General features: G+C 42.2%; 1 protein-coding gene across 5 annotated transcripts in view; it reads left to right on the forward strand.

The window, feature by feature from the left end:
• The first annotated feature begins 733 nt into the window (after positions 1-733).
• Positions 734-23,375, forward strand: part of SGCD (sarcoglycan delta) — a 309,746-nt gene continuing 287,104 nt past the window's right edge. For 3 of the 5 annotated variants that reach the window (XM_030458784.1, XM_030458783.1, XM_030458788.1), the window contains exon 1: positions 6,739-6,841. The gene's annotated coding sequence lies outside the window, so the exon portion shown is untranslated. Of the gene's footprint in view, positions 783-6,738; positions 6,842-15,416; positions 15,455-23,375 lie in introns of those variants that run through there. The other 2 variants (XM_030458785.1, XM_030458786.1) reach the window with 2 other exon arrangements.

Genomic DNA, 23,375 nt, shown 5'->3' on the forward strand with positions numbered 1-23,375 from the left:
ATATGTTTGTCACTGCAAGTAATGTCTGTGAAGCAAGAAAAGGAGAATATGGCTCATGTTTAACAGCCACTGTACAGCTACTAAGCTACCTCTGCCTCAGATCTGGAAGCTTATATGGGGAACATGTGGTAAGTCAGTTTTTCTTCTCTATTTTAACAGGTTATAAACCTGAGCTTCCTTGAGATATGCCCCTTTGCCATGCTTGCTCTTTGTTACTGTTTGTGAATAGGAAAGATGGGCTCAGGATAGAGCTTTAGATTCATAATAATTGAATTTCCATGCATGTTTTCAGTGCAAACATACTTTGCATGTACCAGAGCAGGAGCTTATGAGACCTAAATCACTCTGTGCATCTGTAAAAGTCCAGATATATGTTTACTGACAGGTAAAATATACATACCACAAATATAAACAAGCATACTTCTGCTATGCCTCTCTAGAAATTCTGATATGAAGAGAACATGAATTTTCCTGTGTAGTTATCTTCTATGCTCTGTCCTCTTTGCACTGACTTGATTTGCATAGGGTAACAGGAAGACATAAACATGTATGGAGAAAAATAAACCATTGTCTTTATGTTGTGCCTATATATATAACATTAGCTTCACACAAAACATGACTCACTAGCAGCAGGTGTTCTGTTGTTATGTTAGGCAGATTAGTAATGATAGGGAGGGGGCTGCTCTCCCTATATGGCATCCCTGAGGGAAGCTAAAAATAGTTCAGAGACTTCCAGCAAAGTAAAATTATTTGTGGGCTTCGAGTGAAGTCTGCTTCTGAAGGTAAGAATCGGAGCTGATCTGTTTAATCTCTCATTCCTTTTTTTTTTTCCTTTTCCTGTGTGAATCTTGCCTGGGCAGTTGATTGGAAAATGTTATCTGGCACAAGGCTGAGAGTTTGGAATTATAAACAGTTGCTTTCCGTATTTGTGGAAGCAGAGTGAGGATTCACCAGTTTAAAGGAAATCAGTGAAACGGAGAGCAGTTGCAGCCTGGGCAGAGACAACAGAGGATTGTGTCTCTGTAAGAAATAGTTGAATTTTGTTCTCTTTTTTTTTCCTTTTGTTCTTTTAGTTGTTAGAGAATCTGAACAGCATATGAGCAATCACAGCATGTGACGGCTCCGAGTAGCAGGCAAGCCATTGCTGGCACATACACCCACCATGATTCAAGTCCACTAAGCAAAGTTTTCTGCAAAAGTTATTGTAGGAGCAGAATATGAAAAGAAAGGAACTTTGTATTTCTGAGATATGGGCAGATCACTGTGCTACATGTGCTCTGCAGAGGTGTGGCTGGAGAGACTTCAGCGTTGCTGGTAAATATATCTCTATGCTCAGACACACTGAGCATACTGCCTAAAAGAAAAAATTATTGTTTCGGAGGAAATCTGTAGGGGATAATTATATATGTACATGTGTGAGTGTACCCCATGCATCCACATCTGCATGGATGCAGGGAGATCACAAGCTGCTGGACTGCAAAAAGCCTCACGAGCCTTGCATTGAGGCACCACCTATGTGGCTTTGCACAACACAGAAATGGAGACTGAAGGATTGAGACTCACTTGTGTAAAATGAGATAGAAGGGCTTTTTGTTACACAGGAATAACCTCCCAGGCCATGAAGATCAGCCCTTTGATTTTGAGTGGCCTCAGCAACATTGATAACAAGCAACTTCTGCTTGTGGAAACCAGCAGAATGATACACCTGGGGCATCTCAGAGGACAGTGGTGTGCATTGGACACCCTACTGGAAAGCTGTCATCTTGTCTTTGAAACTTTCCCTGACTCTAAGCCCCACTGGGTGAGGATTTTCTCTGTGTGTGTCTCCTCTGCCCTGGTTAAAGGCTGGGTTTGGCAAATGAGTTCCCAAGGGGTGAGCACACCTGGGGGCCTGGCTGTGCTGCTGTGGGGATGGGGATGGTGCATCTGTGATCACTGTGGGGCTCCTGCTGCCCCTGACCTTCTGCAGTTGGTGTTGAAAGCTCAGTCAGTTTGCCTTGAGTGCTTGGGCTGTGGCTGGAATTAGGACCCATTCCCATCTGGGCTAGTACCTCTCTAACCAGGAAATACAGGGAAAATACAGGGAATATACAGGAGAGCTGCAGAAACTGTCTAATTTTAGCTCCACGAGGGTAGGCCATCTTCTGCTAACATTGGTGCAAGAGCAAAACCAACATTAATTTGAGTGGGAAAAGGACTGAACCCAGATTAATATATGCTGGCCTGTGTAATTATCTTTATTGGCTGATAGGCAAGGAAGTCCTTACTCACTCAATGCATTTCTATAGCTGCCTGGCTGTGCTCCAGTGATGCACCAGCCTGTGAGCAGACAGCATGGGAGGGGGGAACAGGAGTGCTGTGTCTTTTCATGAGGGGATGTAATTCACTGTCATCCCCAAGTGATTAAATCATGATTATTTCAAACTGGCAGGTAATGGAGTTACACCAACAAATATGGTGGGTAGGATTTAACTCCATGTTTCTGAAGAACTTTCTTGTTGAGTCCAAAGTTCAAAATCCTGAACCCTGTGAACAGCCTTAGAGGAAAGCAAGTAGATTTTAATCAGTGTTAAACATCACATTTCTAGATTGAAAAAAGAACAAAAATTTAAGAAAATGGCTTTGTGCTTAGAAGCACATGAAGACCAGGCAGCTTTGCTAAGTGCTAGGGATGGACAAAAACTAGAGAGAAGCCCTGTTTGAGAGCAGAGATGATCTGCTGGAGTTGGCAGTCTGAAACCTGCTTTGTAATTGTTTTCTTCTCCAGTAAACCAATGGTTTATTGGAGATGGATTAAACCAATGGATTAGGGTAAGCAGAAAGGATCAGTCCCAATGGTGCTCTGCAGGTCATTTTACCCCACTGCTTAGTTCAAACAGTCACAGTTGATAGTCATGTGTTTTCCTCTACCAAGCAAACTGAATGTGACAGAAGACAGTGCAATTTAGGGTTGTTTCCACTTTCTGAAAATGAATTACTACATGTGATTTCCTATGCTCACACTTGCATATTTATGGTTAGTCCCAAAATCTAATTTCCATTGTGCCAGTTCCTGTTTAGCACAGACTTAATTTTGCAACTTTTAAATAAATCCTCTTGACAGAATAATGTAATAGCTTATTGAAACAAAGCAGGTATTTTAGTAGAAGCATGCTGAATAATCAGTGCCTCTTGAAAGCACACATCATTGTTACCTTTCTGATAACTATATTATCAGTTAAAGTAAACAATGTAGGTATAGAAATGTAGAGTTGTTCCTGACCCTTACTTAGAGTCTGCAATGCTCCTGAATTTCCCTATGAGAGCATACACAGATGATTTACAATTGAGAGGACTCTCTAGCTTGTTTATTTCTCTTAATAATAATTCATGATGAGGACATGTTGTAAACCATGCCAGACAAGCTCACAGGAAGAAGGCCACCATGGTGGATGTTGTCAGTAAACTTCCTGCAAAGGCTGCAGTGATTCTTTGGGCTAGTAGTCTTTAGCTGGCCATCTGCTTTTCATTCCCTGGTGGTACTTTGGTTTGGATCTCTGGTTTGTTTGTCATTTCAGTCTCTCACTTTATTATTTCCAGAGCCAAGTGAACTGCTGCCAATGGCAATGCAATCAGATTGCATTGTGAGCTTTGTGACATAGTATACTTTTTTTTTATCGTGAAGATTCAGCTCCTGGAATTTGTTGATTATGTTAGAATAGCAGCACTAATTTTAAAAAGGGAAGTTGGTTCCTCACAAACTAAGGAAAAAACTTGAAAAAAAGATCCTTGCAGACTTAGAAATCACAAGCCAAATAGAAAGAGATATTTCCCCCCCCATCTTACAGACAGTCATTCAGTTTCTGAGTCTCTCACTCACAACTTAACATTTTTTGAGCACCGGGTACTGAGAAACCTGAGCAGCAGCTGTTCATTTTTAAAGGCAGGTAAAATAAATAGAGTCATTTCTAACAGGAAAAGTTATTTTGTCTTTGCCTGCACTGCCTTTCCCTCTGCCCCTGTAGCACACTCCTGCCTCTGGACAGTACAGCACTAAGAAACCATTGCAGCTGCTCACATCCCTATAAGTCCCAGTGAGAAATGAGAGGAGTAGTTTTTGTTATTTAGAACTGTGATTCCCTTGAGGTCAGGAGCAGCAGCTGCTGCTGTCATTGACACCATAACTTTAAGTAATCTTAGCTATGGCAGAAGAGCATTTATGTGTTCTTGGTACATGTGAAATATGATTAGGGCTTGCCCAGTTCTGGAGTGGAAACTGTCACTCTTTCCCCAGGTTGGGGATATATTCAGGATGCATTTACTGGGAGTGGTCCACTATTTATATTTCACTTTGCCTAGTATACCCTTTTCTTACTTTTATTTTTCTGTGAGAAAAGAGATGACAACTTCACTAGGCCTGCAAACTGTGTGATATTGAGCAGAAAAAAGAGAAAATTATTTCTAGTTAATCAGGGGGTTTCATATTTCATTTAATTTTATCTGGTTCTGCTGCTATAGCACCGCTGAGGTTCAGTGGCGTAGTAGCAACTCAGTGAATCACAAAGAAAAAGACCCCAATGAACCCTTGAATCTAATTTATATCTTGTTAACGATTAATTTTATAGCCTAGTAGTAACAACTCAACTAAACTGACAGAGGCAGCCCCTCTGATTTGTGTATCCCTACATCTGTGGGAAGAAAGCATTCATTGCCATCTGGTAAAATGAAAGCATTTGCATAAAGTGAAAAACCAACCAACTTTTTAAGGTAGAAAAAAACCATTTTCACTGATCCCATCTCCAGCTCTTGGAACGCAAAAGGAAAATGGGCCATTTTCAGGGTTGGAAGGGACTTTTAAGATCATCTAGTTCTGACTCCACTGCTATGGACAGGGACACCTCCCACAGATCAGATTGCTCAGAGTCCTGTCCAGCCTGGCCTTCAAAACTTCCAGGGATGGGGCTTCCACTGGGCAACCTGTTCCAGTGTCTCACCACCCTCATGGTGAAGAACTTCTTCCTAACATCTAATCTAAATCTATTCTCCTCTAGTTTGAATCCATTCCCCCTAGTCCTGTCACTACCTGACAACCTAAAGAATCCCTCAACAGTTTTCTTGTAGCCCCCTTCAGATATTAGAAGGCCACAATAAGGTCTCCTTGGAGCTTTCTCCTCTCCAGACTGAATAACCCCAACTCTCTCAGTCTGTCTTCATAGGAGAGATGCTCCAGCACTCTGATCATCCTCGTGGCCCTTCTCTCTGGACACATTCCAGCAGTATTTCATCTGGGGTCTCATGAGAGCAGAGTAGAGGGGGAGAATCACCTCCACTGACCTGCTGGCCATGCTTCTCTTGAAGCCCCTTCTCTTCCCCCCTATTCTAGACGTCCTTTCTTCCCTTCTTGTAGAATTTCTTTTTGTGTGATAGTGTGTCCAGGTAGATCTCCTAGCATTCTTTCCTGCCTTCCTCTTTGTTGGTAAACTTTTCTCCTGGACATGAATGTGACCCTTAAATACTAACCATCTGTCCTAGGCCCCCCCTTCCTTCTAGGGGTTTGCCCCACAGTAATTTGGTGAACAGATCCCTGAAGCGATCAAAGTCTGGATGCCTAAAGTCCAGGGCTTGTAAGCTTGAACTACATCTTCCTAGATGTCCTGAGGATCTTAAATTCAAGCATTTAATGATCACTGCAGCCAAGGTTGTGTCTGGGCATCACACTGGTCATCAGCCCTTCCCTGTTGGTGAGAATAAGGTCCAGCATAGCACCTTTCCTTGTTGTTTACCATTTGGAGAGCTCCTCTACCAAGGAGAGCTCCAGATGCTGGGTAGCTGTGTGCCTGCTGCCGCGGTGAGGCTTTGCAGGTTGGGTTCTTAGGGAGCAGCAAGACCTAAGGGCTGGGAGGTTGAGGGCATCTCAGAACAGCCAGAAGCAGGATGGGCCACTCAGGATTAAATGTAAACCTTGCTTTCCTGATTTTTGATGGATCCTTTGGAAAAACTGCACTGCCTTAACTATTCCAAGCGTGGCAGGAAATGATGGCCATGGAAGTGCCCTCCTGTGACACCATCCTGGTCAAGGCCCGGAGGGAAGGAGGGAAATGCAGGGTGTGTTTGCTGCATGTGGTGGCTGCTGCAGTCTGTTCTTCCCCAGCCCATCTGCTTCCCCCAGCCCCTGGCCATCTCCTTGGAGAGAGACTGCTTGGCTGCTTGCCAGTCTCCTTTGCAAAAAGGTTTTGGGAGGAGAAGGATGGGGAAAAGGAGGAGGAGGAAGAAGGAGAAGGAAAAAGAAGAGAAGAAATGTGAGGGGAAAAGAGGGAGGTGATGGGGAAAAGGGAGGGGAAAAGTGAGATAGGATAAAGGAAGATGGGAAAACGGGAGGGAATAGCAAGACTCAGGGGAACAAAGAGGAAACGGTAGAAAAGTCGGGGTGAAAAGGTGGCAAAAGAAGAAAAGTGGCGTGAAAGAAAAAAGACATAAAAGGTGAAATGGGAAGAGCGGAGAAAGAAACAACGACATTGAGGAAAGCAGTGGCACTCTTACCGAGCGCAGCTGGTACGCGGGGCCTGAAGGCTGAGGCCGGGGCCGGCGTGGGCGGGGTGTGGGCGGGCACAGACGTTTCCAGGACCGCCCCCATCGCCCCCTCGCAGCTCCCCACCCGGCCGCCGGGGCCGGGGCGCCGCGGCCTCATGTCGGAGGCGGCGCGGCTCAGCGCCGCGGCGTGAGGCAGCGCCGCGCCCCCGCTGCCGGAGGAGCCGCTTCGCCGCCGGCCCCGCGCTCCCTCCCCCGGCCGCGGCGGCACCGGCGGCATGATCTCCTAAGGGACCGAGCCTGTCCCGCACCCCGAGCCCGTCCCGCCTCCCGGGTAAGTGCCGCGGGATGTTCTGCCCTGCCCGGCTCTGCTCTTGCACTTGGCGGAGTTTCGGGGTCTGGCAGGAGCTGCCCTTCGCGGGGAGCTGCGCCCCTTCGGGTACCCCGGTACGGGTCTCTATGCCCCCGCGCGTTCTTCCCCTCGCAACGCGGTGGCTCCGTGTTTGCGTTCCCGGAGGGTAAAGTGGCTCTTTCACAGCCGGAGGATGCTGCCTGGCGCTCCGCAAGACACGGCCGAGCTTTGCGGTGGGGATGTGCAGCGTCCAGGGGCGGGGTGCGAAGCTCCCGTTGCCGAGCAGTCGCTAGCGTGAAGGGACTTTTGGAAGTTACCCGCCGGGGCTCAGGCTCCGGGTCTGCCGCTGGTGGGAATGTACGGCGGGACGGAGCTGATGGGGTGAATGTTAAAAGCCTGTATGTGCGGATGCTGCGGAGAGGGGCGTTCGGGAGCACCTCGAGAGCCGCAGGTGCAAATAGACAGGGATTTGGCTGAAACAGAAAAAATCCCGGGCGAGGGATGCGGCTGGGATACCCGGCGGGTACCGGGGGATGGGAGAACCCACAGGTGTGGTGGCCGCAGCTGCTTCGGTGCCGGGGCTTGGGGACCCTCCCCACCTCGGGTCGCTCCCTCGGAGCCTTCACCCTCGGTAGGTGCCGCGGGCGGGTTCCGGACCGCGTCGAGCAGAACTCTCGCTCCGCATTGGAGTGGGAGCTCTTCGAGATGCAAACTTCTGGGAATGAGGTGCTGCTTACATCAAAAGCTAGAGCTGAAGTGCTTCCTGCATTGATTATTATTACTTTCCTCTTGGGAAAATGTATCCAGTAACAAAAACTTTCAAAGAAAAGTAATGGGTTTTCAATGAGAAGTATCTTTCCCTAAGAATTACAGAAGTGCACAGGCTCGTTGGTTGTATTTATAATGCACTTAATTTTCTGGTGATCTTAAGGAATAATTAACACTGCAGAAGATGCATTTTGGTCTGTAGCATTGAGAATGCTTGTGAAAGTGCCTTTGTTTTAGCATTTGTGGATTTCAGATTTATTATGTTAAAGGCAAACCCCCAAAACTCGAATAGAAATATGCAGGGACTCAAGTACTCAATGTTAAGTCAACTTTTAAAACTGCCTCTTCCTAGACAATAATTCACCTTTTCTAAGGGGAGAGAGGATGCGTGAAATTGAATTGTCCAAATCAAGTCAAAATGAATTCCTTAATATTCAGAGGAGTTGATAAATGAACCATTAAGTCAACACTTACACAGAATCTCACTGAAAAGAAAAATAACAACTCTCAGTTCTGTGCTGGGCAGAACAGGTCAGCCAGGGCTGATACAACATTAGTGTGCTGGGCTGTGTCCTCCTTCTACCAACAGATCTATTTGCTCTGTGACATTACATAGGCATTGGAGCAAGCTTCATGCTCTATCCTATAGGGAGTAGCATCTGCAGTAAGTTACTATAGTTGTCTCACCTTCATCTCAAAGAAGAAATCTTGGTTGTGTTTCATTTTGTATGAATTAACATAATTCTATGTACTTCTCATGGTGATGTATATCTGAGAATTCACTCCTCTATTTCTTTTTTTTTTTTTCCTTCCTGACCTATGTTTTGAATGTCAGTTTGAGGCAAAAAATATACAAATGAATAGAAAAATAAGAGCCAGCATTTTGAAACAAGCCAGACTTGTTAAAGGTACTTTGAGAGCATCACCTTTCAGTAACAGAGTTCTGTGTTACTGTTAGCATAGGTACATCTCTTGCAATAGTCTTGTTGGCACTGAAAAAATTTCCGTTGTCTTTGTCCCTTGAAGTTACTGTGTTGGAGTGCACTGAAGAACTTGATCCTTATTGTGCCTTTTGGAAACTTCTAACACTTTGAAGAATCATGGATGGTACGCCCTGGATATTTTCATTTGCACACCTCTGCTTTAGCAGATAACTTAGAATACCTAATTTTGCTTAAAGCTTCTAAAACTTAAGTGACAGCTCTTCTGTGGATTCAGAATGGCTATTACAAAGAGGAAATTATGGGGATACTTTTTTTTTAATTCTCAGAGAAGCAGATTATCCAGGCTCCAGATGAAGGTGGGCTTGTAAATTGACTCGTAACTTGAGAAGCTCATTGCCTGCATTTTGTCTGGGAGAGAGAGTGTGTATGCAAACCTTCAGACAGGCAGGACGATTTCTTTGGGTGTTGATAATACTATAGAAGTGTGTTATATAATGTGGTCTGTTGCCCTTTATTTAAAGTGAAGTGTGTGGACACAATCCGTATGCACAGGTCCTGTAGGTGATAGATTGTTGGGGGGATGTAACACAAGTTGCTTGAATGCATAGGGAGTTTTATATTGCCTGTGATGAAGCAAATAGACAAGTAGGTATATCTTCCTCACCAGAAAGGAGATTCTGGATCTGGAAATATCTTTGATGTCTGATGTTGATGTGTGTTTTTAAAATGTTTTGCTCTTCTTAAGTGCTGGAGTAACTGCAGGTGTTTCTGTGCAGCTGCAAAATCTGGTTAGAGCAGCCTTCATTTGGTTCTAATCACCCTCAAGAATAAAAGAAATAAAAAGCTTTTTCTGAAATCCTACCATCCCTTACAAGGTTATTCTGCTGCTTCTCTTTCTTTGCTTGATATTTTTCTTTGAAATCATAATGCATTTCTTTAGTTCTTTTTGAACTTGCACTTGCTGGGAAATGGTCACTCTGAGAAAGTGCTGGTGTCTTACTGACTTATTTTGGGAATGCTGAAGAAATACATAAAAGATTCACTTGCATTGATTAAAGCCTCCAGGGCAATCTTCTAACACTGCAGTTCTCTGGGTGAAAAATTAACTTTCTCTATTGTCTAATCCTTCTTTTATTTCATTTGTGAGAATCCCATGCTCTGTTACCTGTTTACTGGACTCCTCTAGGAGTGCTTGAAGTGGAAAGTATTTTATCCTAAAAGCTCACACATGCTATTGCCTTGGAGACCATTTGTCTCTGGCCACCAGCAGATAAGCCTCAATGTTTTCCATCCCCAGAACCCTGGTTTGAGACAGCCCATGGCTCCTTACTCGGAAAATGTTTCCTGAGTGATTGTCAGAAAAATAATTAACAGCTACTTCAATGTTTTTTCCAGAGGTTTTGGCAAGATAGCACTTTAGATGTAGCTTAATGACAAACTTTGATTTATGAGGCAACTGCCAATGTTTGAAATTTTGCATCTGGAGTGAAAGCCTAAAAACTTTCTGCCTGTCATCTGCAGCTTTCAGCACTACATGCAGCTAACAGCTTGGCTCTCATTGATTTTAATAAGAGTTTTTGCTGAATATGCCTGGAGTAGTTTGAAAACATATTGTTAACTTTTTTTTTTAGGGCAATAGGTTACTAACACAATAAGGATTTTGCAATGTCTTGTTAAATAACCTTGAAAGATTAAGTTCTAAGTATTCTCCCTCTCTACCCCCTACATCCCTGGTGTTAAGGTAGATCCTATGGGAAAAGTGTGTGTGGTTGTTTTTTATTTATTTATTTATTTGTTTGGGGGGGTGGGAGGGTGTTTGTTTTTTTCTGGGGCTAAATATTGAAAAGAAACAAAGGAATGCTTTTCCCAGTCCACCAATCAAGGGTTGATATGACTTGTGTATCTATGCATTTTCCCTGTCAATTTTATGCTTTCTTTCCCTCTTCCTCCAACCTCTGTGTGCAATAACAGCACACCTGGATGTGGCTTCTATCTCACTCATTTTGAAATGGTTCAAAAAGATCCCATTGACACTATTGTGGCACCCCACCTCTCCTGCTCCTTGATTTCTGATGTATTTTTAGCTGCTGAATGCAAGATGGAACACCAAGGTGATTATCTGCTGCTCTGCTTAAAAAGGGACAATTCTGTTTTTTTCTGGGGGTGATAACTTTGTAAAATGTCAGAATTGCTGCTTAGTTTAGCCAGATAATATGATAATGGAACTAGGGTTTTGTTGGTTTTATTTTTTATTTTAATGATGTTTTTATTTTCTGAGAATAGAAATCTCCCTGAATCTACTGTCTGATACAGTGGTAAGCTGGTAGTATTGGGTTGTGGTCATGTTCCTATTATTGGCCCTCCTAGTCCCAAAAGGAATGGTAGGGTTTGTCAGTTTGGATTCTGGAGAACTACTGGGAGTGCAGAAGAGTGGTGCTGGGACCATGCCCAGGGAGGTGTTGGATCACCCAGCCATCCCTGGAGATTTGCCTGGTTTATAGCTGTTGTTGAATGTAGTCATGAGCTGCTTTCAACACCTGAGCAGATGTTTGCATCAGCCCAGTTGCCGCTCTGCAGATCTGGGCTCAGGAGGATAAAGCTGTGGTGCTTGGCAGCTACACTCCGGCTTGGTGTCTGTACATTTGTGCTGGTAGCATCATGGAGCTGAGCAGATCTCGGTGGCTTCCTGAGTCTGGAAGTTTGTTCCCTTGCCAATCCTGACGCGACTCAAGGACCTCTTGCTGCAAGGCAGCTTTGTTACTCTCTGTAGTGCTTGGATTGCTCAGCAGAGGGAGAACAGACCGTATCGCACAAGGCACCCAAAACCACCAGAAGCCGGAGCCACATCCCTCTGACTGACACTGGAGAACTCCCAGAACCTCCCTCCATGCTTCAGTTTTTATCCCTCTTCACTTCTTGTTTTGAAGTTCAGAGTTAAGCTGTGATTTTTCACCTCGATCAAAAATAGCTGCCTCAGTCTGGAGGTTAATGGAGTATTTCAAATGGCAAAGTGATAGAAAAGGTGTGTCCAAACCCAAGGAGCAGCACGCCTGAAAAAATCTCAGAGATCCAAGTGCTTTGTAAATATTCAGGAGCTTCTCTAAATATTTAGGAAGAAATGTTGGAGTTGTCCTTTAGTGCCTGAAGCTTTACTATACATCCAGAGATCAGCAAAACAAGGAAAACAAAGCCAAAACCAACCCCCTTGAATTAGTTGAAATTCAAGGAGCAAATAATCCACATGACTCATCTCCAGGCCACATCTTTAGCTGCAGTAAATCATCATAGCTCCATTGGCTTCCCCGGCACTCTGCCAGCTGTTCCTCTACTTGAAGGGCTGGCCTGCTATTTTTTGAGGGGAAAGTTTGAGGAAAAGATGGTCACTGAGGTTTCTTTTCACCTCATATTTTTTTTAAGGATAGGAAGGGTATTTGGTTAAAAAGTAAAATCTGTTCTCAGGCAAATAGTCTATGGTTCAGTAGATATTTGCTGCCCTGTAGCGTACTGTGCAGAAATCCAGGAGAAACAGATATTTGTTTATTGTGATTTCTTGTTTGTTTGTTTTTGTCAGATGTCAGTTTAACATTATAAGAAAACAGCTGTTAAAATGCTGCCGGATAACAGCAAAGCAATAAGCATGAAGGGGGAAAAATTATGGGAAGTTCTGACAACTGGGTTGCACCAGGCAGTGTTTTGGAGACCCAGCTTGTTGACACCTGTGGTTGGTATCACTTGGTTGGCTTCAGGGCTGTGTTCTGCAGAGCAATGGAGTATTGGTGCTCTTGCAGCACTGAATCAATGAGGTGCCATTTCCTGAGGCTTTCAGTAGATAGAGTAGATCAAATTGCTTGCCCTGGTTGTAGGATGCACTTTAGGTTGAGCGGGACAACAAACACTCTTCCATGTTTAATCAAAGGGCAGGGCCTGCCTCTGAATGTTTCTAAATAGATCAAAGTGTTCTTTAAAAGCAAGAGCCAATAGTCTGCAGAGGATGACAACAAGGGTCTTAGCCCACATTTGGCAAGGAATTGTGCCCAGATGGTGAGTGTAGAATGTGCTACTCAGAAAGCAGAAAGTGTCCTCTGGATGTGCCTGAGAGCCAGGGATGGGAGTCCTCCCAGGAAGTCTCTCCCATCTTCTGCACTGGCTTGTAAAAACAAATTCAAACCAGAGCCACCCCTGAGTTTGCTTTCAAATTCTTACCTGTCCTGCAAACTGGTTCCTCCATTCCTGTTAGAGACCAGACTCCATCCTTGCTTCCAGCTTGGCTCTGCCAGGCTCTTCCCAGTGCACAAACCTCCTGAGTTGCCTTCAGGTACCAGCTGTGGCAGTGGGGGTGATTATGTCTATCTGATGCTATTAACAGCAGGAGAAACACCTCTCTCCTGAGGAGTGTTCATCTCTGCTGGATAATGAGCTCTCTTTTACTCAGGAGTGAATTGCTGCTATATGGATCACAGCAAAGCACGAATGAGGATGCAGCACTGGGCACTTCTGCAGCCTCTACTATACATAGCAGATAGCTAATTAAATGAAAACAGGTTTGAGCTATTGGCCTGCTGCTAGCTTGGCTTCTTATGGAAGAATATTGAGCAATTTGTCTTGGTCCAGTAACTTTTTGAAGTCTTTCAAAACTGCTAGGGAGTGAAACTTGAGCAAGGCTGAGAATTGTCTGTGAGTATGTACAAGATGCATAACCATGGCATGGGGTATGAGAGTCTTACCATGACTTAAAAAATAACCTATCTCTCTGTCAGTACATATATATATGAACATATATATTTGGATTAGAGAATTGTTTATGCAGAAAGCATAAACTGTTTTTGGAGTGTCACCATGGGCAGCCTTGCTTCTCTTGTAACTTATTTTATGGATATAAATAGGATGTAAATGGATTTTCTACCTTATGCTGTCTGTCTGAAGGAGGATACAATTCACTGCTGTTACTGTCACACTCAAGTAAACCATTAACCTTGAATTTTAGCAGTTTTATGTTATCAGGTTTACAGATATTTCAACTTTCAAATTTCATCTTTTTAACATACATGACTTCTCAAAGAAGTTAATACAAAATAAACCTCGGAGCAAGAATTATACCTTATTTAACTGACTACTTTTTATTTTGTTTCAGTAAGGTCAAAGAAGAATCATAACCCTTACAGAGGCAGCTCTGTTTTCTGCTTATGCTGGTCCTGAATAGCTGAATTATTTTGCAGTTCTGTTAACAGAGCCTGCACTAGCATTTTGTAGAAAGTCATTAGCTGTATTACTGTTTCAGAATAGGCTCTGAGAAATCCACTTTTATCTCTTTCTGCTTAACAGTGTGTGCCACAAAAGGCTTGCCTTGAATGTACTGAAACATGATTAATTTTTAGGGGCTAATGGTGAAACTACAGCGCTTTGACGATAGGTCGATTATTTTATGCTCTTCCAGAAATGGATACTTAAATACAGATATTTGCTCTGAATGAGATATTCAAGAGCACGTTGTAGGTTTGAGTTAGTTAATAGGCAAGAGGCCAGTGCTCCTGCTGCTGGTTCCAGTGAAAACGCTGGGAATGGTGCTAGGCATGCAATGTTTAATTACCAACAGATGATAGGTTTTGAAGGTGTGAATAAAAGATTTGATGTATTGGTTGTCTGAAAAAAAACCTGTTAGATATCATTCTTTTATCCTTTTCTCTTTATTCCCCTTCTTTCTGTCTGAGTTAGGCAGCAGAGCTCTTTGGCTGCTGGGCAATGCTAAATTTCTCTGCCCAGTATCTGACAGTTAAACTGTGGACCCTTGTGCAAGCTGATTTTATATGCTGCACCATGCTTTAATTTCACACTTTGAAAATAATTTGGAAGGTGAGCATTTTATTAACAAGGACTCCTGAGTGTTACAGTAACAATGTTTTCTCTTAAGAGGTGTTTCCTGAAAGAGCTTTCTGAAGTCAGAGGTGAGTAATTTTAAATATCATATTTAACAGTCTTCTTCTTATCGATGTGGAGGATATTAGAGTTGAGTCAGAAAGAGAAAAATATTGTAATTATGACCTTGGAGAAGGGGAAGCAAAGATGTATGTGTTGTTTTGTCAGCATGTCCTAGCAGGGGTGAGGTCTCTTGGTGGTGGTGTCATGGGTTGAAAGCCCTCTAGAAAGTGTCACCACCCTGTGATGTGCTCTCTTAGAGACTTTAACCTAAATCTGGAACAGACCTGGGCTATGACTTCTCCCTCCCTCCTTTCAGGGCATATCTCATTCCTTATAGTGAATTGGTTAGATGACTTCTGATGACGTTGTATACTTTGGTAGATTTGGTGCTTTGAAGAGCCAAATGTCTCCCTTTGTGCAGGCTCAGGAGTTCATAGTTTGCTTTTGGTTCCCTCCAAAGTTTTTCAGCCAACTTGGAGCTGCATCTTTGGGCTACAACAGGGTGCAACAATGTAATGGACTCAGAGTGTTCTAACATGACCTATGTACAATATATGGTGTTCTAGATGTATATTCAGTGCTGTGTTTACTACTTTGTATGTCTGCTATGGATACAAAAGTTGCTTTTTCTTGCAGCTTGTGGAGAAAAAAAAAAAAAAAAAAAAAAAGAGGCAGCTTTTCAGATGGAAATGATACATAGAGTGTCAGGCTGAAGTTTGGTACCTTGTGGTATGGGAGGTGACTGGAGGGTTTTTTATTTCCTGATTTAGGAGTAAACTTCAGTCTAATGGACTGCATAATTTCAAGGCTCATACAATATTTCCATGTTACCCTAATAATACCTAATAAGAACATGTTACCAAAGGTAATATTTAGTGGTACATTGTGAGCCAGATGGGTAACTACTTGTTTAATATCTTTGCTTCCAGGGCAGATAGAAATGAGAGGTGTCTCTTACAAATCTCAGGTCAGTTAATGCAGCTTATCTAAACATGCTCTGTGTTACCCCACTAACACTTCACAAGAAAGTAGAAATTGTTCTTACTATGTCCTCTACCTTACAGGAAAGTAAGAGTAGCTCAGGTGGTCATCTGGAAGTCTCATGTAGCCCAGAATCCTTCTGATGCATCCTTAACACACAAGACTTTTCACAGGTTAGAAGTAATTCCACTCTTCTAATCCATCACAGTTGCATATCTATGCACATTTTCTTTTAAAGGTGGGATAACCAGAAATAAATGCATTTTTAAGATGCAGGTAAATCATGAGTTTATTTTGGCTTGTGATGATAATATGTATTTCAGTCTTGATACATGTGCCGGAAAATTCTAAAATAACTTGCCTTTTTTTCCTGTTACTTCTGAGGTCATATTTCCAGAAAACTCTATATCTGAATTAGAATGGTTAATTCAGAGCCTGTCAGTCTGCAGACAATTGTACTCCTTTTTTTTTTCCTTTTCTCTCTTTTTTTTTTTTTTCAGTGCAACATTTCACATTGATTAACACTGAATTTACTCCATCACTCTGCTGTCAAATCCCAGTATGCTGAGACCCCTCTGCAGCTTTTACAACAGTCATAATTTTGCCTCCTGAAGTTTGACACTTCATTACCTCCCTCCCCCTTTTCAGACCAGTAATGGATGTATGGATTAGAACAGATCTCAGATGCTGAGATGATGCATTAATGTCCTGCAGCAGCTGCACACACATCCATGCATACCATGTCACCTTATCCATGTGCTTTATAACTCCTTCAGGGAAGTCTGAGAGTTGTTGTGCATTCTGGCTGGCTGCAAAATTGCTGACTCTTCTAGAGTATATAATGCACCTGCTGATTCCATTCTTTGTTGTATTTTCTACCAATTTTTCTTGTATATGTTAAACTCAGTGGTCTCTACGTTGGACCATTTTGCTTTTTAATGAAATTTTGAACTGTGGAAAGCCAGTGAAAGAAGTGGGATATATTTTACACAAGATATTGCAAGGTGTTTTTTGTTTGGTTTTTTTTTTTTCCTCTCTTTTTTTTATTTCCCTTTTTTTCTCTTTTTTCTTTTCTTTTTTTTTTTTTTTTTTCCCTTCTGTGAACTGTAGTGTTACAGCTTTGTTCAGAGTTGTGGGGTCAGATTCAGAAGCAGTGAAAATGAGATGTCTGCACCACTGATTGGTCGACAGTGTTACCACGTTGCACTTCATGACACTGCTGAATTTCACCATGAAAATTTTCAAAGTGGTGCCCTGAGATGTACAAGATGAGACCAATTATTATTACCAATGGTAATAAGCTTTAATGTATTTATTGTGAGGAATAAATTGAACACCAGAGCCCATGTTGATTGAAACCCAATGTTTTGCCAAAGTTAACAAGAGGCCATGATGGATTGCACCAAGGTACAGATGAACCTGCAAATTGTCAGCACACTCTCTATGGCTGTGGGTAGCCAGTGTTTGTCTTCTCCATTTCATTCTAATTGCTTGTCTGCATTCTATACTTCATGATCCTCTATACCAATGACAGCTAAATTAATCAGTCTTTTGTAGCGAGGGGTGAAAATACCATATGCAGATGGAAATATGGCCTAAAGTATGACACATTGAGTGATGCCAGTTAGAAATGTATTTCAGAGAAGCAGTGGTAGGCAACTCACTTGATTCTGTGGAGGTTTAGAGCTGTGTGGGAGCTGAGGGGAAAGAGAAGAGACCTTTTGTTCCTTTGACCAATGTAGTCCACTTTGGGTTTGTCAACTTGCTTGTCAAGGTAGTTCATGGTCCTTAACTTCTGCTGCTGCTGCAGTGACTTGTAAGAGGGATAGGTCCCAGGAGCATTGACATCTCTCTGTGGGGAGAAACCATTCAGCTTCACTGCAATACCTTTTTATGGCAGATAGGAAAATTTAAACCTTTTACTGGGGAAAAATCAGTGAACTCGTATTCCCATTGCTGAAATGCCCTGATTTCCTGCTTTCAAATGGTAGCACAGAGCCCAACAGCCATGGGCATGTATTTTTATTCCAAGAAGCACTTCCTGACTCTTGCAGAGCTGGAACAGAGCCTTGGTAGCTGTTGTGGTGCAATGTTTGGGATGTCAGCTGCTTCTCAAAGGTGTTGCATGAATATATTCCAGGTGCTGGAAGGTACCTTCAGTCTCATCTGATCTCACTGGGTTTCGTTGCACTTGTATAAATAACAAAATTGTTGCATCAGGTTTTACACAGCAGGGCTGATATTGGCAGTGAGACCTTGTTAAGATGAAAGACTCCGTCTTACTACAGATCATGCAAGACCAACCTGCTTTTTTCTGCTTCCTGACAATATGCTGTGCCAGGTAGAGTCCAGTGAGAGTTATGTGCAAGTTCAATCACTTCAATATTGTTTTTCAAGAACTGCTGTGCTCAACAGAGTTTTTGTTAGCTGGGAAGAGTGAGAGTTTGGTGTTTGCTTGCATTTGAAGTTGCACAGTAATGGAAGAGTTGTTTGAAAGGATAAATGTGCCAAGGACAGAAACAAGGAATTATAAAATCTGCCTGAAAAAAAAAAAAAAAAAGTGTGATTTGCATCAATAATATCTTTCAAACAGCTTCTGTGGTTCTGTTTGTATGTATCCTGTTTCGACAGTTTGCTTCATCCATGTTTATGGCATAGATATGTTTTTCTGTATCTGTATTAATTTCAGAGGGTGAAATATCATGTATATGAATATAGCATGCTGCAGGTAGTAAATTTCGACTGAAAGCTTGTAGATGTTCAGAGTATCTTTTATTTTAGTTGCAATTTCTCTTTTTTTATTATTCCTGTATCAATAAAATCACACAGTTGCTGACAGAAAAAAAAAAACAAAAAACAAAAGACAACAAAACAAACCAACATTAGGTGTCCAAATTCCTGTACTGTTGATCAAAAATAAGATGGCCAATAGCTGCATACACATCCATCTTCAGGTATCTAATTTGGGAGCCTTGATGCAACATAGTCACTAGAACTTCCACAGGGTGATTAAAAGCTGAATTTAGAGCCTGATTCTCTCCTTTGAGGATGTGAGGAGTTGAGGTTCCTGACTTAGATGCTTAAATTAGCTAACCAGATTGCATTGGTTCTCTACCTCTTCTCTGTACTTATATTTTGTGTCTTTGAAAAGAATGTTTCCTGTCTTCAACCTCTTTTTTCTTTCTTTCTTTCTTGATTTTTACTATTTTTTGAAATTGTTCAGGTTTAGTTAGTGATAATGGATAGGGACAATGGCTTCAGGGATGGAAGGTCTACCTAAGGAAAATGAATCACTTATTTTCTTCATTGAAAAATTGCATCTTGTTTCCATTTTGAGCCTTAGCATCTGGCTTTGATTTCCAGAACTACTACTCTGCCCTGTAGTAGGATATGTACTTTCTGTGTGCAGGAATTAATTAGCTGTAATTAGATTCCTCCTCCAGCTATTCATTCATAGCCTGAATAAGCCTAATTCCTTTACTTTTTCATGCATTTTATTCAGATTTGGATTAATACCCGAGTATGGTGATAATGTGAGTATTCTACAGAGAGAATGGCATAGTTGATTCCTCTTGTTTCCTGTTTGTTTGTCCTGACACTGGCACTGACAGTTCCTGGGGAGAAGAAGAAAGAAATGGAGAAAGATAGAAGCTGTTTTCTTTTTGTGTGTGTGTTTGTGTCTTGTTTTTTTAATGGGAAAGAAAGGCTTTTGTTCTGAAGTTGTTTGGTTTGGTTGTAGTTTTTGTTGTGGTTTTTGTTTTTGTTTTTGATCTGTAGTGACAGCAGTTTATGCAGGTGCTTGTGCTTTGAGAGTGACCTCTTGTTGGTAATACAAACCAGAGTGTAGGGTCGTGCACTAAAGGACTTGTAAGGATTTATCCTGGGAGCTGGGAGCTCTGCAGCTAAAAGCAACGAGACACTTTGGCTGGTTGTGAGCACTTTCTAAAATGAAGCTGGGGAAGGTCAGAAATAGATAACAGATCAGGTCAGGCTTTTCAGGTGATGACAGTGGAAATATCACTACTGATGTCTCCACTGGAATAGTGCTGGTATTTGCTGTGACTCTCTTGAGAAGGATGAATCTCAAGTGAGCCAGGACCACAGAAAATCTGGTGGCATGTTGGAAGTCCTGGAAAGGAGCCCTCACAGGAGATGAGCAAAAGAAAATGAAAGCTGAAAAGAATCCTGATCATTAATCAAAAATGTGGGGAAATGAGGAAAAAATAAGGCCAATTATAGCAAAGTACTGGATCAAGAATAAAGGATACACTTTGGCTATGAATCAGTTTGACCAGAAAAGAGAAGAACTGTAATTAGTAGAGCAACATGCTTTGAGGAGTGGGTAATAGGGTTGTCATGGTTGTAGCTAGGGTGTAGTTCCTGGGGTTGTTAAAGGAGATGATGGCTTTTGGGCAGGCTGTGTTGACAGTTTTAAATTTTTGTTGCTGTGTCTTCCAACCAGCAAGTTGAAGCTGGTGGCTTTTCCACTTTCCACTCTCAAATCTTTTTTTTCATAGTTCATAGTCTGCAGTGCTTTGAGACCACATTGTTAATCTTCACATGCTTTTTTTGTCCAGCCACAGAGACCAGAATCGTTTTTGCTGTTTACAACTGTGAGATTTAATAATGATGCTGTTTTTGACTTGCCAGCTGGAGGGAACCAGATGGAAGTAGCTCCTCTGCCCCAGGTTACCTCTGCAGCTCAGGCTTTCTTCTGAAGGCAGGAACACGTTTCTGGTTATCCAAGTTCCAACAACAACTGAGCTGCTTTTCTGTTGGAAGCACCACTGTTTGTTTGTTGGTTTGGTTTTTGTTTTTTTTTTCCTGTCACACTGATTTATTTTGAATGGAGACAGAAATTGCAATCTGCTGTTGTGTTTGGATAGGGCTAGATGATAAAACCATCATCTTTAGATGAAGGAGGAGGCTCAGATAAAGCAGGTCTGAGTTTCCATGCCTGAATTCTCCCCTACACAGTGCTCTGTCCTCTGTAGTCAAGGCATAGGCTATAAGGAGGCAAAAGCAAGATTCCTGAGCAGCCTTCAAATCAAACTTTTTTTTTTCTTCTTCTTTTTTCCTTCCCAAAGGATACAAAGGCATGGAACAAGCCATGCAAAAAATGATTTGCATTTCCATTAAAACCAGATAAAAACAGAAGTGAAAGTTAATCTGCAGCTCTTTAACAAATCTGAGAGAATGATAACATCACCTTTAGGATCCCAGAAAATAAAGGTTAACTCACAGAAAATATTTGGATGTCAAATCTGTGGAAGACTGATTGCAGAAGATGACCAGTAATTTCTGAGTGCATCCTAATTCATGCAGCTTTACATCATTGTTTTTAGCTCTGCATGGGGGTTTTATTTTTTAAGCTGAATTAGGCCAGAAATACTATGCATTCCTTTCAAGAAGTTTTTGCTAAGAATGCCTGGTGTTCAGTGACTAATACTAATAATAATAGGAAATGAAAAATAAGAGTTCTGTTTCTTTGTGCCATTAACCATGAGAATGAGCTCCCTGTGTTACTGCTTTCTCAGACAGGATGAGTGGGGAGCACAGGTAACATTGGTACTAACACAGTACAAGCAGCTTAGAACATGTTTTGATGGCTTTTCAGTATTTTGGATCAGTAGTGCTTTTTTGGCAGTATCAGACTTGGGGAATGCATAATCTTTCTAAGCAGCCAATTAAAATAATGACTTGGATGGCAAGTTTGTCTCTGTTTTTTTTTCCTTCTGTGTATGGTTTTCCCCTTCCTATCAAAGAAGTTAAATCTTAATTGGCAATCCCCCCACATCTGCTTATTCCACCACCCCCTATAGAGAGGCACAGGGTTTAATTAAAAGGGAATTTGTGTTTTTTTATCTCTGGAATTTCACTTTTTCACTTGAGCTTTTGTAGATATATCAAAGGCAGGTGAGTTTATAGGGACCTTGCAAAGTAATTAATCCTGTAATATTATTACTTTAGAAAAAAAAAAAGAGTTAAAGTGAGAAAAATCTCCAAAATTGTCCAGCTTGCTAGATCCACTGGAAAAGAAGGGTGTGATGAGACCTGACAGAGGACCAAGTCTTCTAGCAGAAGTCTGGCTGACCACGGTGACAAATTGAGTTTTTGCTGCACAGTTCTTCAAGTTTGCCTCTCCCCTTAAGAGAGTGGCTCCTCCTGGAAGTAGCAAGGTTGATCTCCATCCAGAGAAATTTTACTGTATGGCCACATCAATGAGCCTTTATGTGGGGAATGTTTTATAGACATGAGCCAAGCCAGCAGCTCATTACTTCTAAGTCTATAGTTGTGTGTGGGCAGTTTGGAATTGTGTAATTTTAAACTCTCTAAATTGCTTGCCAAAGACTGCATCCTTTTGTCATAAAAATTTTAATTAAAATCACTGCTGAGGTGTGATGGCTCCTCTGAGACAGATGTGAACTTCTTCACATGGCTTCATAGATCAACAGTCCAGAAAATATTGCTCATTTTTGAGGAAATGAGGTTTTTGAGAGCAGCATTTTCCCAATACCACAGCTTTTCTGCTACCTCATATCCTTCCTCTTGTTCTGCCCAAAGGAAAGCATGTTTCCAGGGATTCATAGGCTGGACTTTGGGAACTCCTTACACCAGGGTCTTGCTAGGATTACATTGACCTCGAGGCTGAAAAGCTGCTGTTGTGCTGATCTCAGGCCAGGTTCTTCAGAGGGGTTCAGTTTATGCCATTGAGGCATTCCATGATTTCAGCTCCCTGTGAAGCTGAGGGGTGGTTGGTATTTCATACCACTGGGCTTTAGAAAATGCTGAAAATCAGATGATAAAATGTCTAATCTCTCTGAACTGCATTTCTTCCCTCTTGTTTTCATTCCATTCTTTGCACCAGGCCTTAGCCAGAAGACCGAAACCGTTGCTTGTTTGCAAAGGCTGAAATGAGGGTAACCTAAGCAGAGTTTTGACTGGTTGTAGAGAAACAAGATAAACCAGGTGCCTCGAGTGGGTGTGAGTCCACATGTGCCTGGCTAGGGCAGGCCCCCTATTACCAGGGAGCCAATAAAGGTGGGACGCACACCCACAGAGCTCAGCTCACTCTTGTGCAAGGCAATGGAGAAGAAGCCAGCAGCTCGTCGAGCCTCAGGAGCAAGAAAGGCTCCTCCCGCTACAACTGGTGACAGTAGAACAAAAATATTCCACATACCTGTAAGGGACAATGTTTATCTTGCAGGTTTATCTTTCATGCAACAATACTAATGTCTCATGAGCTGAACAGTACAAGGGTAAGGAGTAGTAGTGTGTAGCTTCTAATGTTCTTTGAACAGGATGCAGAGTTAGGAACTTCACGTGAATAGAAAGCTGCTGAGTGTGTGTGGGATTGAGTCAGTTCTTTCACATTTACTTGCTGGGCAATTGGCACAAATCATTGTGTTTTAGTCCCTTCTAGACTTTGGGAGTGCTGACCTGTACATATGGCACACTCAAGGGAGCAAAAAAGCCATCAGCCTGGACTGATCTTATGCTGGTGGTATGGGCCAGAAATAAAGCTGCTTGACATATCATATATTAAGTTGTAATCCTTACCCTAGCTTCACAGGCTCATTAGATATGATGAACCAAAGCAAAGAGTGTTGCTAAGTTTCTTTCCCTCAAGTTCAGTGTGATCTGGCTAATGTGATCCTGTGATGATCTGTTTTAAGTTAGGTCAGAGGAAGGATTGGAGCATGAAGTAGAAAGCATTTGGATATGTTGTGCTCTAAGCTGTGTTTCTGCTCCCTGGAGCAACAGGGTTTAATGACATGTCTGGTGTCATTAGTACAGAGGCAAATATGTGCTCCTTTGGGTAGGGGAGGAGGAATTTGGAAAACAAAAGATTAATTGCCTAAGATATTAATAGGTTTTTTGGGGTTTTTTTGTTTGTTTGTGTTTTT

Source organism: Calypte anna, chromosome 13 (assembly GCF_003957555.1).
Source record: "Calypte anna isolate BGI_N300 chromosome 13, bCalAnn1_v1.p, whole genome shotgun sequence".
Classification (NCBI taxonomy): Eukaryota; Metazoa; Chordata; class Aves; order Apodiformes; family Trochilidae; genus Calypte; species Calypte anna.